The sequence below is a fragment of the Schistocerca nitens genome, chromosome 8, assembly GCF_023898315.1.
Source record: "Schistocerca nitens isolate TAMUIC-IGC-003100 chromosome 8, iqSchNite1.1, whole genome shotgun sequence".
Classification (NCBI taxonomy): Eukaryota; Metazoa; Arthropoda; class Insecta; order Orthoptera; family Acrididae; genus Schistocerca; species Schistocerca nitens.
The window spans coordinates 167601860-167615409 of NC_064621.1; positions in this window are offsets into that span (position 1 = coordinate 167601860).

The following is a 13550-nucleotide window of genomic DNA, read 5'->3' on the forward strand; positions in this document are numbered from 1 at the left end:
CGACACTTTAATTCTGTGAGAGACTACAAAGGACTGGGAAGAGCAAAAGAGCAGTTGAACGGAATGGACAGTGTCTTGAAAGGAGGATGTAAGGTGAACATCAACAAAAGGATAACAAGGATAATATAATGTAGACTAATTAAATCAGGTGATGTTAAGGGAATTAGATTAGGAAACGAGACAAAGTAGTAAACGAGTTTTGCTATTTGGGCAGCAAAATAACTGATGACGGCAGAGGCAGAAAGCATACAAAACGTAGACTTGCAGTGGCAAGAAAAGCAGTGCTGAAGAACAGAAATTTTTCAATGTCAAATATAGATTTAAGTGTTAGGAAGTCTTTTCTGAAGGAATTTGTCTGTAGCGTGGCCATGTAGGGAAAATAAACACTGACGATAAATAGTTCAAGATAAAAGAGAATAGAAGCTTCCGGAATAGTTGTGATACAGAAGAATGCTGAAGATTAGATGGATCGATCAAGTGACTGATGAGGAAGTACTGAACAGAATTCTTGGGTCAACTTGTATAAGAGGTGATTCTGAGACATCAAGAGATCACCAATTAAGTATTGGAGGGATTCGTGGAGGAAAAATCGTAGAGGGAGACCAATAGATGAGTATAGCAAGCAGACTCAGAAAGATGTAGGTTGCAACGGTTATTCGGAAACGAAGAGGCTCGTACAGGATAGAGTAGCACGGAGAGATGCATCAAACCAGTCTTTGGACTAGAGACCACAACAAACAAGGTGTCTTCAGAGGTAATAAATTTCATATATTCAAATATAAGACATATATGAACTAAGAATTATACAACACTGGAAAAAAGACATGTATTATAAATAAAATTTAAAATATACCAAATTTTTAATGCTGATAACATTATTAAAACCTTAATTAAAATCCAATTTTCGTATAGAACACCATTTTAAATTACGTGTGTGCCAGCAAAAAAACTACATTAAATTACAAAACCTGCTCAGTTATACATTAATACAACTGCGAAATTAATTTAAACTTTCAATTAGCCATGTTGTGTTAGTACAATGTTCAATGTCGTTACATTTACTTACTTATATACACTGATTTTTCGCTACTTACATTTTCCTGAGTACGCCACAATGTTTACGTAATATATGTTAAGAAACATTTTCTAACAAATTGAATTCTGTATCTTTTTTGCTTTATTTGTCATTAATTCTCACTGAATGCACAATTAATATAATGTAACATTTATTCTTTATAAATTTTCTATTGCCAAATCCTTTTGATAACTCCGAGGAAGAATTTCTTTGGCACTGTTGTATTCGTGATTTCACCATCTTTGTATACATTTTCCCATGTGGCAAAAATGTGTGTGTGTGTGCGTGTGTGTTTGCGCGCGTGTCTTGCTTCAAGCTATGTGGATATATGTAAATCAAATACGTGCTGCATACACTCTACAGTATTTCGTGAGCACAAGTAACAACATGCAACAATATGTCACGACACCTGAGTAAAAATAGAAACAGGCTGATAGCTAGTAAGAGTGTCGCGGGGAAATTGTACTGTGAAATAATTGTTAAGAAAAAATTAGATATGTAGGTCCGTTTCGGAGTTATTCAGCACTGAATTTAGCCAATCACGTCGTTGCGCATGCAAATCCAAGCACTTTTACGTCCTAATATGCGGTAATGCACAGTATCTGCACGCCCGTGAGTTACTGCTCGTTCAAATGTTCATTACCAGTTAAAACGGGCCTTTTTCGTAAGTGATAAATTTAAGCTAGGTGAGAAAAAGCTACGTTTTCTTCGTTTAAGAAAACCAAAGGCAGGTTGCTCGAAATTGTGTGCGTGGCGACCTGTTGGGTTGACTTCCAAATAAATCGAAAAGGGTATAATGCATCGACCTTTATTCTTAACAATTGTTTGTCAGCACACTCTCCCCTGAAACACCCTTACAAGTTTTTCAGACTGTTTCTGACCACCATTTGTAACTACAACAACAAAGCCTTAAAGATTTGCTTACGTTGTATTCAATCGTTATTAGGAGTAGTAACGTTCAAATACGTCGTTTCTGTGTTTTACTGTGAGCACCGTCATCCCAACAATCTTTCACCTCAAGGAGTAAAATATACCCGCAGACTATTTTAAACTTAAGCAGATGTTTATCCAGACATGCTACTTGCTTTAATAAATAGCGTTTTCAATAGCGGATCGTTGCCGGTTTCTTCTTTGTAAGACTCAGCCTGTGCTTTATACACAGCCACGGCCTCAGAATGTCAGTTTTAGACCAAATATCTTTTAAACAGACTCTCTGAAACCTATAAATAATGGATAGATTTTTTTGGTGTCGCAAAGGAATTTTGAGAACAACTTTCATGAGTACAAAGCGCGAGAATACTGTGACATCACTGTTGTATTATGAGACGCTTAGGAAACGATTCCAAGCAAACAGCGTGGGATAATTATTGGAGGGACCATTTTCCTTCGACTCCATACTGCGGATTGGACGAAGGAGGTACTCAGTCTTTTAGGCTGGGAGATTTTTCATCATGCTCTCTACTGTCCGGACTTGGCACCACGAAATCTTAATCTCTTTTACAAAATGAAGTCCTGGCTGTCTCCTCAGCACTTCACCAACGACGGTAAACTCAATGATGACGTGAACAACTCGCTGAATCACCAGGTGGCACCATTCTTTGCTGAAGGGATAAAGAATCTGGTATCACGATACAACAAATGCTTGAATTTTTGAAGCGACTTTGTGGAGTAGTACTGTTAGTGCGAAAGTACAGATTATACACTGCCAGAAAATAAATAAGAATATCAATTTAGAGGTTTCCTCTTCACTAACTATTTAGTATTGCAAAGAGTTCGTATGGAGTACATTTACAGATCAACAGCACAAGCGGTTCTAATGTACCAGGTTCCATGCTGAAACACCCATATTGGTACGTGTTGAAGCCTTCACGGGCGGCAATGCAGGCGCTGCCTCTGGCATCCTGTCGATAATACACAAGGCGGATGTTGTCCTGAGCTACATTGTGACACGCTGCTCGACCTGTTCATGTAGTTCTGTAAGAGTTGTTTGTTGCGAGTCATGCGAGTCCCGCTATTCCCACACATTTTCGATTGGAGACAATTGCGGAGCTCGTGGTGGCCAGGGAAGTTCCTGCATGTCTTGCATAGTATGTTGAGTTTCACGAGCAGTGTGTGGGCGAGTAATATCCTGTTGGAAAAACACATCACCTTGTGTTGAAAGAACGGCGTACGAGGGCAGTTCAATAAGTAATGCAACACATTTTTTTTCTGAAACAGGGGTTGTTTTATTCAGCATTGAAATACACCAGGTTATTCCCCAATCTTTTAGCTACACAACACTATTTTTCAACGTAATCTCCATTCAATGCTACGGCCTTACGCCACCTTGAAATGAGGGCCTGTATGCCTGCACGGTATCATTCCACTGGTCGATGTCGGAGCCAACGTCGTACTGCATCAATAACTTCTTCATCATCCGCGTAGTGCGTCCCACGGATTGCGTCCTTCATTGGGCCAAACATATGGAAATCCGACGGTGCGAGATCGGGGCTGTAGGGTGCATGAGGAAGAACAGTCCACTGAAGTTTTGTGAGCTCCTCTCGGGTGCGAAGACTTGTGTGAGGTCTTGCGTTGTCATGAAGAAGGAGAAGTTCGTTCAGATTTTTGTGCCTACGAACACGCTGAAGTCGTTTCTTCAATTTCTGAAGAGTAGCACAATACACTTCAGAGTTGATCGTTTGACCATGGGGAAGGACATCGAACAGAATAACCCCTTCAGCGTCCCAGAAGACTGTAACCATGACTTTACCGGCTGAGGGTATGGCTTTAAACTTTTTCTTGGTAGGGGAGTGGGTGTGGCGCCACTCCATTGATTACCGTTTTGTTTCAGGTTCGAAGTGATGAACCCACGTTTCATCGCCTGTAACAATCTTTGACAAGAAATTGTCACGCTCAGCCACATGACGAGCAAGCAATTCCGCACAGATGGTTCTCCTTTGCTCTTTATGGTGTTCGGTTAGACAACGAGGGACCCAGCGGGAACAAACCTTTGAATATCCCAACTGGTGAACAATTGTGACAGCACTACCAACAGAGATGTCAAGTTGAGCACTGAGTTGTTTGATGGTGATCCGTCGATCATCTCGAACGAGTGTGTTCGCACGCTCCGCCATTGCAGGAGTCACAACTGTGCACGGCCGGCCCGCACGCGGGAGATCAGACAGTCTTGCTTGACCTTGCGGCGATGATGACACACGCTTTGCCCAACGACTCACCGTGCTTTTGTCCACTGCCAGATCACCGTAGACATTCTGCAAGCGCCTATGAATATCTGAGATGCCCTGGTTTTCTGCCAAAAGAAACTCGATCACTGCCCGTTGTTTGCAACGCACATCCGTTACAGACGCCATTTTAACAGCTCCGTACAGCGCTGCCACCCGTCGGAAGGCAATGAAACTATACGAGACGAAGCTGGAATGTTTGAAAATATTCCACAAGAAATTTCCGGTTTTTTCAACCGAAATTGGCCGAGAAAAAAAAAGTGTTGCATTATTTATTGAACTGCCCTCGTAATAGGGATTTAAAAACTTCCTGTACATACCGAGATCTGGTTAGTGTCCCCTCCAGAAACATCAAAGCTGACGGAGAGCTGTAGCTTATCGCACCCCAAGGCCAGAGGTGTGGCCAGTGTATCTTGGGCGAATGCACTCTACGAGATATCGCGCACCGGGTTTACGGCCTACGTGAAAACGACTATCAGTTGCGTGCAGGCAGAAGCTGTTGTCACCGTTGAAGACCATGGCGCGCCATTCCAAGTCAACCTCTGACAGCACCAGTCGAGCCGTGCAAGATGCACCAGCTTGAGTGGAAGACGGGCTAGAGGTGTGATTGCCTACAGTTCCACTGCTAATAAACGGTTCCCAACATTTCGTGTGGACACATCTGGGCTCTCAAGCCCTCTTACCTGTACTGTGGCAGCTGTACGATCTGCCACTGCTGTCCTTACAGTACGACGATCATTGTTTGTATCCGCGCTGAGCGATCGTCCAGAACCTCGTCTACTGGTGTGAGAACGTTCACGTTACCAATGAAACCAGTATCGTTTCACAACAGACGGAGCATGTCCGATTTGTGTGGCAGGATTTGAACCGGCGACCGTAGCAGCAGCGCGGTTCCGGACTGAAGCGCCTAGAACCGCTCGGCCACAACAGGCGGCTGAAGGCCGCAATTTGACCCAAACTTGCCTAGTTGGCTGGAGGAAGCAAGAGTGCGTCTGCATGGCATGATTGCCTGCTACCTTCATACGTTTGCTCCACACTGAGCCTTCTGGTTGTGAGCATTCCCTATTAACCAGTAGACCCAGAAAGCGCTCTGGTAACTATGCCACTACGCTATCCGTTAGCAAAATGTTCAAATGTGTGTGAATTCCTAAGGGACCAAACTGCTGAGGTCATCGGTCCCTAGAATTACACACTACTTAAACTAACATATGTTAAGAACAACACACGCACCCATGCCCGGGGAATGACTCGAACCTCCGGCGGGAGGGCCACGCAAACCGCGCGGCCACTCCGCGCGACTATCCGTTAGCAGACGACTTTGAAATTATTATCGGTACATCTACTATCCACCAGGAGACATATCCCGTCATCGGAGCAAAATGGTTGTCAAACTTCCTGGCAGATTAAAACTGTGTGCCGGACCGAGACTCGAACTCAGGACCTTTGCCTTTCGCGGGCAAGTGCTCTACCATCTCAGTACCCAAGCATGACTCACGCCGCCTCCTCACAGCTGAATTCTAAAATCGTTGTCTTCTGTCCAGGTGTACTAATTATTTTTCCCCCTAGTGTATATAAATATATATATTTTGGCAGGGAACTGGAAATTAATTTATGAATAGCCATCATATTTAACCTCAGAATTTGTTGTCGTTTTAGAAGCGTGGTTCGACACCTACGGACTACCGTGTACTTGTCACTGGTTTGCTCTCCATCAGCAATCCTTAATATTAGGTCTACTTGTTCTCCCTCAAAGCAGCCGCACTTTCTGTGGTACTTGGGCATCTGTTATCCAGTTCAGCTATGAATTCGCTTGTATACACCGGCAACTTATGCCGGCTCGGCTGCCGTGTAAGCAGCGCGGATAAACAGCAGGCCGAACACGCCGGCTGCGAGCTGCCGCTCTGGACTCGTAATGCCACGGCGGAGCGTGCCAATAACACGGCAGCAGGGAAACAAACGACACGGCCAGGTCGGCAACTCCACACGAGTTTATGGCAATCGAAGGGCGGCGCCGAAAGAGCGAGTGAGCCGGCTGCAACGGCGGGTGAGCGCCCTCCACCTCAAGAAGCGATTGCGACCGGATCGCGCGCGTGCGCACGCCGCCGTGCCGACTCTGACAGCGGCAGAAAGACTGCAAAGTGTTTCCATTTTCCGAGGCAGCAATTGGCACGCTCCGCTGCACCGCTGTTGCCTTGCCCTCCAGCTATGGGGCAGGACGCGCGGAGAAAAGGAAAAAACCCCTGCCTGGCTGGCGTTCCCTCCGCTCCTAGAGTTCTGGCTGTTCGCCCGGAGCGGTGGGAGTGCAAGAGATGGCGGCGAGAAGGCACCCGAGGCCGGTGCGTTCGCGCAGAACGACATTTTCAAGTAAAATCAATGTCGTATGTAATGCATTTTAGATTCGCCGCCCGGGCACCCCCAGGGCCTGGCAAGAAAGCTCAGGTAGTACGGCCGTAGTGCCGACCTGGCTGGAAATGCGGCCGTGTCGAGTCGTTCGTCCCTCTCTGTTGGCTACGACGGAGCCCGGAGAACGCTGGAAGCGGTCTCAATCTTTGTACCCTTACGCAACGCCAGCTGGCGTTTCCTCACCAGTCTTCCAAGGGAACGATCTCCACGATCCAATACGTATTTCTTTTCCTACACCAAAAACTCACTACTCAACGTATGGTTCATGAAATTTTATTCCACAAGACCTATATTTCATGTTGTGATTACACTGTATGGTGTGAAACTTAGTTTTCTGTATTTCATTAAGAAAATGTCCTCAATTCAGTTAAAATCTTAGGAACCCCGCATTAGACACTGAGATGATGAAAGTCATGGGATAGCGATATGCACAAATACTGATGTCCGTAGTAAAAAATGGTTCAAATGGCTTTGAGCACTATGGGACTGAACTTCTGAGGTCATCAGTCCCCTAGAACTTAGAACTACTTAAACATTACTAACCTAAGGACACCACACACATCCATGCCCGAGGCAGGATTCGAACCTGCGACCGTACCGGTCGCGCGGTTCCAGACTGTAGCGCCTAGAACCGTTCGGCCACCCCGGCCGGCTGTCCGTAGTATCGCGTACACAAGCTATAAAGGAGCAGTGCATTGTACTCAGGTAATGCATGTGGAAAGGTTTCCGATGTGATAAATTTAATCTAGGTGAACAAAACCTACGTTTTCTTCGTTTAAGAAAACCAAACGATACTGCCGCTTGCAGGTTGCTCGAAAGTGCGTGCTCGGTGACCTGATTGGTTGACTTCAGTTCTAAAGAAATCGAAAAGGGCATAATGCTCTACCTTTCCTCTTAACAATTGTTTGTCAGCACTCTCTCCCCTGAAACACAAGTTGTTCAAACTGTTTCTGACCACCATCTGTAACTACAACATCGCAGCCTTATAGATTTGTTTACATTGTATTCATTCGTTATTAGGAGTAGTAATGTTTAAATACGTCGTTTCTAACACTGTGTTTTACTGTGAGCATCGCCATCCCAACAATCTTTCACCTCAATGAATAATACATACAAGAAGATTATTTTAAACTTAGGAAAATGTGTATCCAGAAGCGTCCGTCGGAAAACGAACGCTATTTGCGTGAATAAATAACGTTGTCAATAGCGGCTGGTTGCCGGTTTCTTCTTTGTAAGACTCGACCTGTATTTTATTGACAGCCACGGCCTCAATATGTCAGTTTTAGACAAAATATCTTTTAACACTGGTCGATGCACATTCATTCTCATATTAAGACCGAAATTTCAAGAAGATTCTTTGAAACCGAAAAATAATGGACAGATGACGGGAATTAACAGACTTTGAACGCGTAACGGTTCAAAAAATGGCTCTGAGCACTATGGGACTTAACATCTGAGGTCGTCAGTCCCCTAGAACTTAGAACTACTTAAACCTAACTAACGTAAGGACATCACAACATCCATGGTATAACGATATGTTTACGTAATGTGTATACATAAACATACAGTTATAAATGTCCCCGTTCGTAGTCGCTAATTATAACAATATGCTACTTTTGTGCTGTAACATGTAGCTATAATCAGCGGTGGAAACACATTTGCGAACGCCGACCGTGTGCGGCTGTTTCTTGTTGGATCGTCTGATCAGTCGGAAGTTGCATTGCAGAGGAGAGTAAATGCCTATTCAAAATATAATTATTTTGCATAGCTCAACATCAATTTCCTAAGGGACCGTAGTTTATCATGCATTTTCCAGTAGAATATGGCGCGGAGAAAATATTTCGCCGCATGCAACTTCCGTCCGAACTCGTCGAAAGATTTCGTGACTGTGAACTCTCTATTTGGCAGAAACATAAAGAAAATTAAATAATTTCATGAAGAAATGAGTCATAGATTCTATAGTAAATGAATAGTCCATACACCAGTTCCATTTAACTCTGAATTTATGGCAATTAATAGACGAACTTACACTGCAATGAAGGATTTAACATGGATGCCGTTTTGACTGGCACTTCTCGTAATAAAAACAATTCCTTTGACGTTTTCACATACACGTCACACAATAAATCTACTGCTAGGCACTTTTAGTATTACACATTTACTTTACACTAGAACAATATTATTTTAACAATAATAATACGGCGGCAAGACATACGCGTCCGACACAAGTTACAGGAGACAAGAGAAGAATGAGTAACTGTTCATCGAGAATATCTCGTACCTCAAAAAAAAAAAAAAAATGTGTAAAAGTGTTCTTCTTGTGTCCGTTTTTCGCGCCGCGGTTTTCAAAGTCAATAACTCACTGCATCTCTGACGGCGCTTCGACAATAAACAAGTTACGTCACAGGTCGTTCACCTTTTACATTTTCGCAACATTATTTGCTAACTGTAGCTGTTGCCGAGCGACTGCTCGATTAATTAATGATTTAAAATGATAAGGCAATCACATAATGTTACAATGGCCGAGGCAGGATTCGAACCTGCGACCGTAGCGGTAGCACGGTTCCAGACTGAAGCGCCTAGAACCGCTGGACCACGCCGGCATGCGCGTGACGGTGTTTGGCGCTAGAAGCATGGGACACTGAATTACGAAAACCGTTAGGGACATCAATATTCCGAGATCCACAGTGTCTAGAGTGTGCCGAGACATTAAATTTCAGACAGTGCCTCCCATCACGGACAACGCAGTGGCCGACGGCTTTCACTTAACGACAGAGAGCAGCAGTGTTGGCGTCAGTGCTAAGAGATGAGCAACACTGGTTGAAATAACCGCAGAAATCAATTTGGAATGAACGACGAACGTATCCGTTAGGACAGTACAACGAAATTTGGTGTTAATGGGCTGTGGCAGCAGACTACCGAAGCGAGTGCCTTTGCTAACACCACGACATCGCCTGCAACGCCTAACTTGGGCTTGTAACTATATCGATGGGATCCTGGACGACCGGAAAATCGTGGGCCGATCGGATGTCGCGACTTCAGATGGTAAGAGATGATGGTAGGCTTCGAGTGTGGTGCAAACTCTACGAAGCCAAGGACCGAACTTGTTACCAAGGCACTGTGAAATCTGGTGGTGGCTCCGTAACGGTGTGAGCTCTGTTTACTTGGAATGGAACGCTTCCTCTGGTCCAGCTGAACCCTCACTGACTTGAACGGTTACTTTCGGCTACTTGGAGACAATTTAGGGCCATTCATGAACTTCATGTTCCAATACAGTGATGGATTTTTGGGGATGACATTCAGTCATGACACCGTGCAACAATTGGACGCAATTGGTTTGAAGAACACCTGGACATTTCGAGCGAATGATTTGGCCATTCCGATCGCCTGTCATGAACGCCATCGAACATATGGGACATGAAGAAACAAGCAATCATGATTGTAGTGTCAAAAGTTTCTTTATTGTTTCCCAATGATGCGTTTCGCCTTTATTTTAGGCATCTTCAGATTGGCCTACGGAAGAAATACAATATTTCATAATATTGGCGGACCCCATTTAGTGATATTGGGTACCCAGAGTATAGAAAAAAGTGATATCTGATAGCGATGCGTACATGGAACATCGTGCATAAAGTATCCCAGCAGGTAAATGCCTATATATAACCTACTTTGTCTCTAATTTGACAGCCCATACCAGCAATAAGAAGGATGCAGCATATTACTTTGTTTCGTCATGTTGCGTAGTCCAATGCAAACCACACAGGATCAATCCTACAGTAAATCTTTGCTTCATAAACATGACGGAGGTGTAATGCATATTCTGGCTGCACTCATCCCACTGGGTATGAAAATATACAAGACCCCTAGGACTAGTGCATACAGCTCTGGACGGATGGTGCCTGAAAGCTTAGACCTGTGATAATGTTCAGTTGCTAAATCTTGTCGTAACAACAAACGATGACAGTTTTTATAGATGATTGGTGTTCTAAAAATTGCTAGTAAAGTGATCAAAATAACCGCCAGAATAATCAGGATGAATATAAATTAAAAACTGAAGTATAGAAAAATATGCTACTGTATATTACACATGCGCTAAGAATTAAATTTGCTTGCAGTTTGCTATCTATAATACTTGGTTTGGGTATAAAATTTCACCTTTTATCAAGTTAATGGATTTACTGTATTATTTCTGTGCCTACTGTTTGCGACTAGTACAATAAAGGCTGTAAAATGTGTTTCAAAGGTGTATTTTTTAGTTGTTTGGGCGAGTCGTAACCCAGGGCCAGACTCACCGACCTTTAAAATTTCCGACAGACTCTTTTAACATCCTAAGATTGAACCAAGACTGAGCTGTTCTCACCAGTTTGACACAGTATTGTGCAGTCCTGCGAAGTGGCCTGCAAGTTTCAGAACTCTGCAGTTAAATGTTGCGAGGAATTCTTTTCGACCATGAAATTTCACACTTCCTTTCCTTTCTTTTGTATTACACTGGAACGTTTGGGTCAGTACAAACCTACAGTATTTGATTGTCCATTTTCCCGATAATCTACTGTGGTACCCTTGTATTGTAAAAGGGAACGCAGAATCGGCATGGCGTCGAGAATCTGCTGATTCCACATCACCTCTTGTTTTGATTCCGTTGAGAAGAAAAAATAAATAATTTAAAAAAACTAGATCTGAAAAAAGGCGAGGCGCCTGGGTGGGAGTGTTGAAGGCTTCATAATGGAAACTGGAGGAGGATGTCGGGCAGGTATACACCTTATTGTAGCCACTTTTATGTTGTACTGAAAATTGTCGCCAGATTTCACGTGTCAGGGTGGTGGAACGGTCACTTCCTACAACTCAAAAGGGCAGCACGATGAAGCTACGGAGAAGAGATCGAGGATATTATTTCAGCCCTGTTGAGTAAACGTTTTCAATTACCTTGACTGTAGCACTTCACCGAAATCGTTGCCGCGTCAAGTAAACGGCATAAACGCATGTGAACGGCGTGAGAACCAAACGAATCCGTGTTTTGCAGTGACTGCTAAAAACACCGTATGACTGTTACTGCTCGACACGTCTGGATCAGAGGTTTAGCACAGTCGGAGCCAATCAATGCCGGAAATGCGTGAGGCTCTCTAGTGCTAAATGCCTAGATCAGTCACCAAGCTGCAGCTACAGAAATCCTACTAAATGGCTTCCGAGAGCAATAAAAATTTGATTTTCAGTATTTCGTAGAATTACTGATCGGATTCAAAAGCTTAAAGTACTACCTTAACCAACGCCTTAAGACGTGTTATATCACGTTAAAGGTTTAAAACAATAAGTTAAGGATTAAAGTTAGAAACATTACATAAGGGAGAGTGTCGTACCTTGGAAGACTTTCCAGATTTTTGTCTCCAGCAAGCCCTGTAATAGAAATTTAATATTTTTTTTTGTTATTCATTTTGCAAATGGCTTTCACTTTATGTTTGCTGCAGTTTTTCGCTAAAATTACAAAAATTAATCTGGAAAAGTAAAATTTTTCCAAATGTAATAATCTCTTCAAAGGTCATCTACCAAGGAACAAACATTACATTCATACACAAAGTTCTTTCAATCGAGAAAATCTGGTCACTACTCTTTCCAATGTGTGTTTCATCATTCCTCTACGACACACCAAAAATTAGCAAGTGAAGTGAGAGTAAGAAGTATCATCATGAATTAGTAACAAGTTAAAAACATTTTGAAATAGAAGTTATTGGAACAAACACAAACCTACTTTTTCGACCCACGAAACATTGTTGAGACCTTAAAGAAACTGAGGTAATTTGCAAATAGCACGTGTCCCATTGCGTAAAATCTTCTTCCGTTTCAGGGTAGAAAACGGAGTAAGACGGACAAAGCATGGCTTAAAATCCACATATTTTGCAGCCATTTTTCAAAATATACCGGAATTTACTCACCTTAAAATTCTGCGAGTAAATAACTCTCAATATCCTCCAAACAGCTTCAAAAACGTATATAATTTAAATACTTATAATTCGTAAATTCGGGTCTGCGCACAGGATTAGTTTTCGTGAGAGACCCCAAATCGGAAAGCTCATTTTCACCTACACGGAAATACAGATTTAGTAATGCTATCATACTGTTGACCATCTACTCCACTTTAAAAGAGTAGAAGCCTAATACAGTTCCGTGAATCGTCCTCATCTGTTTTTCATCAACTTTACACCTGAAACTCTTTTCACAAGACTTTGAAACACAATCAAGAATGAATAATATTAAAAAAGTATTCTGATACTAGAAAATTTCCGTTGTATCTAATACAAGTCCAGACCTTTCAAGGGAGGGATTGGAGGAGACAGCACGGGCCTCATACCCCCTCCCCCACCCTCCGTGTGGGTCTGTTCGCAATATTTTAACGCTGCAGGAAACACACCTTCGTGTCCCGCAAAGAAAACAGTAGACGATGCCAGAAACTGCTTACGGCGGTTTCTAGTGAACATTCTTTCATATGGTTCTAATTTTGGTCACTAGATTGAAACACCAACCAGGAAAGATGTTTTCCTAGGTATTTGCTACCCTACTGGCACTAACTCTCCGATATATTTTGTAGGGCGTAAAACGTCCAGGCTATATTGATACTATAATGTTTCTAGATTGGGTGTTAACGACCAGCCCTGGTAGATGTTCACAATGGTTCTTTATTGCTATCAGGAGGGAACATCAAGAACAAAAATTTCGCGGAAACTACACTACTGGCCATTAAAATTGCTACACCACAAAGATGACGTGCTACAGACGCGAAATTTAATCGACAGGAAGAATATGGTGTGACATGCAAATGATTAGCCTTTCAGAGCATTCACACAAGATTGGCGCCGGTT